The 3,479-nt window shown below is 40.8% G+C and overlaps 1 pseudogene; it reads left to right on the forward strand.

The window, feature by feature from the left end:
- Nucleotides 1-852: 852 nt before the first annotated feature.
- LOC102832365 lies at nucleotides 853-1,949 on the forward strand (annotated as a pseudogene).
- The last annotated feature ends 1,530 nt before the right edge of the window (nucleotides 1,950-3,479 follow it).

Here is a 3,479-nt window from a genome sequence, read left to right on the forward strand (position 1 = left end):
ATTATGATGCCATGTTCTTGTTTGTATAATTCAATTTCTGACATTATTTGCTCAGTTTGTGATAGAGTAAGTGTGTAAAAGGATACAACTCTGACCCACGCTTTTCCTGAATATGGATTACTGCTTAGAGGTGAATGCCAGAGAAAATGGAATTCAACCCATCAAGTGAATTCTGACCCACCTCTCATTTTTACGGAAGCACTGTCACATCCTTCTCCCATTCAGAGGCTAGTGTGCTTGAACTACCAACTTTTTAGTCAGCAGCTGAGCACTTTAACCATAGTGCCACTGGGGCTCCTGGAATTGATTTGGAGACCCTGAAAGAAGCATCACTATAGGTTCTCTACTTCCTCTAGTTTTCACTGCTTTCAGTGTAAAAACTGTTTAAGGAAAAGAGCCCGGGAATGATACATGAACAAAACTAGTGTCTGTCTGCATCTAGTTCTGGCACTCAGGAATCATTTAGTTTTCAGAATTGTTCAACTAAAGAGTATCACAGGCTTCTTTTGGATTTCAAATCCTAATTTCAATAGCCTTTGCTTTCTTCAAACACTGTGTTCAAAGCCAGGACCTTCGTCAGGAGTTACAAAATATTGACAGAGCAGCATGGATGCTAGAAGTATCAAGATTAGTTCTAATTCTAGCAATGCTATTCTCAAACTTTTGCATTTAAATAATTTATTAAAATTGACTGTGTCTTATTTTGCTCACCCAAAATGGAATTAATAATGCCCAAAAGTTTCTGGGTGGGTCTCGGAGCTGCTACTGCAAAGCCCGGATTTTACCGCTGCTCATTGCTGCAGCTCGCCTGCCCGACGTGCACTCCCGATTCCTTCCTCTTCCAAAACCAGCATGGCAGCTCTCAAGGATCAGCTGATTCAGACTTTTCTTAAGGAAGAACAGACCCCCCTCCCACAGAATAAGATTACAGTTGTTAGGGTTGGTGCTGTTGTCGTGGTCTGTGCCATCAGCATCTCAATGAAGGACTCGGCAGATGAACTTGTCCTTGTTGATGTCATGAAAGACAAACTGAAGGGAGAGATGATGGATCTTCACCATAGCAGCCTTTTCCTTCAAACACCAAAAATTGTCTCTGGCAAAGATTATAATGTCACTGCAAATTCCAAGCTAGTTGTTATCACAGCTGGAGCACGTCAGCAAGGAGAAAGCCGTCTTAATTTGGTCCAGCATAACATTAGCATCTTGAAATTCATCAATCCTAATGTCATGAAATGCAGCCCAAACTGCAATTTACTTGTTTCTAATCCAGTGGCTATCCTTACCTATGTTGCTTGGAAGATAAGTGGCTTTCCCCAAACCCGTGTTATTGATAGTGGCTGCAATCTGTATTCAGCACAGTTCTGCTTCCTAATGGGGAAGAAGCTGAGAGTTCACCCACTAAGCTGTCATGGGTGAATCCTTGGAGAGCATGGAGACTCTAGTGTGCCTGTGTGAAGTGGCATGAATGTTGCTGGCATGAATGTGTCTCCCTGAAAAATCTGCTCCCCGACTTAGGCACTGATGCAGATAAGGGACCATGGAAAGAGGTTCACAAACAGGTGGTCAACAGTGCTTATTAGGTGATCAGACTGAAAGGATATACCTCCTGGGCCATTAGACTCTGTGGCAGACTTGGCAGAAAGCATAATGAAGAATCGTAGGTGGGTACATCCAATTTCCACCATGATTAAGGGACTCTATGGGATTAAAGATGATGTCTTCCTTAGCGTTTCTTGCGTCTTGGAACAGAATGGGATCTCAGATGTTATGAAGGTGGCGCTGACTCCTGAGGAAGAGGCCCATCTGAAGAAGAGTGCAGATACACTGTGGAGCATCCAGAAAGAGCTGCAGTTTTCAATCTGCCGTAGTACCACTTCACTGTCTGGGCTGCAAAGGGATTTTAGTTGGGGAGGTGTGCATGTTGTCCTTTTTATCTGATCTGTGATTAAAGCAGTAAAATTATTACCCAGAAAGAACATCTGTTTTCCTAAAGTCGGACATAAGAATGGTCCATTACAGCTATCACCTGCTGGTGGATAATACTAAGCCTGGTGTAATTATAACTTGGTTAGTATACGATAGTTCCACCACCTCTGAGACACCACCACCCATAGTACCATCCTGCCACTGCCCTTCAGACCACAAGAATGTGGTTACTGTGTGTTATGTCAATTCTGATTCTTATTCTCAGCATACCCAGCCCAATGTCTTTATCCAATCACATCCTAGGTTCCAATGTGTAAATCCAATAGTCTTGTGCATAACTGTCCTAAAAGATCTTATTTTGTGTGCTATATTTATTGGAGTAGTGTACATTGCCATGTAATGTAAGAAGATCTACATATAAATATTGTAACTATCTGTCATACCAACTCAAATACCAAATAAACTATGAAAAGTGAAAAAAATTAAAAGTTTCTGGGTTGCACAATGACTTGTGCTTAACTATTAATGTAAAGCTTGGTGGCTCAAGCCTTCCAGGTGGTGCCATTGAAGAAAGTCTTGGCAATCTGTTTCCATAAAGTTTACAGACAAGAACCCCCATGAGGGTGTTCTACTCTGTAATACATGTTGTCATCCTGAGTTGGAATGAGCTCCACTACAATGTTTTTGTTGTTTAGACCTCCCAATAATAATTTTTTTAAAAAGCACTAACTCATATTGACCCAATGGACAGTATAGAGCTACCCCCATAGAGTTCCCAAGACTATAATTCTTTATGAAAGCCAACAGCCACACCTTTCTCCTATGGGGTGACTGGTGGGTTTGAACCACTGGCTTTTTGGCTAGTTGCCAAGAATTTAAGCATTGTGTCACCAGAGCTCTATACCTTACATTTTGTTATTGCTATTAAGTGCCATCAAGTGGGTTCTGACTCATAGTGATCCTGTATAGAATTTTTAAGGAGCAGCTGGTAGGTTTGAAACCCTGACTTTTTGCTTAGTAGTCCAATGCTTATCCTACAGCATCACACCAGGAGTCCTATATGTTACATAGTGGATCTTAACAATGTCTTCTGGTTTTTCTTCTTCCCTTTCTTTCTATTCATGAGTGAGTAGAAAAGTAGAGGTCTCAGTTCACACATATGAGATGTGCAAAATGGTTTCTAAGTATTTAGTTTTTATTTTCTTCAAAGAAAAGGAACCGGAAAGAAAAACTTCAAAGAGCCTCACCAGTTGGCGGTGTGTGTGTCAGTCAGTATGACAAAGACAATGGGGCTCACCAAATATTTGATGTGTTGAACCACATTGTCCATCCTCCATTAGTTAGGCAGGGGCAAGTGACTAAGTTCTGGCCAATATGAAGCAAGCCGAAGTTGCTAGATGTGACTTCCAGAAGATCTCCTTGAAATGTAGTGTTTTCATTAGTTTTAATTAAGCACATTACTTTCCTCTAAGAAATCAGGTACTGTTAATTAAAAGGCAGATGAATAAATATTTTATAAGGATTTAGTAGTATCTGTTACAGGATAATATGTG

The sequence above is a fragment of the Chrysochloris asiatica genome, unplaced genomic scaffold, assembly GCF_000296735.1.
Source record: "Chrysochloris asiatica unplaced genomic scaffold, ChrAsi1.0 scaffold00055, whole genome shotgun sequence".
NCBI classification, from domain to species: Eukaryota; Metazoa; Chordata; class Mammalia; order Afrosoricida; family Chrysochloridae; genus Chrysochloris; species Chrysochloris asiatica.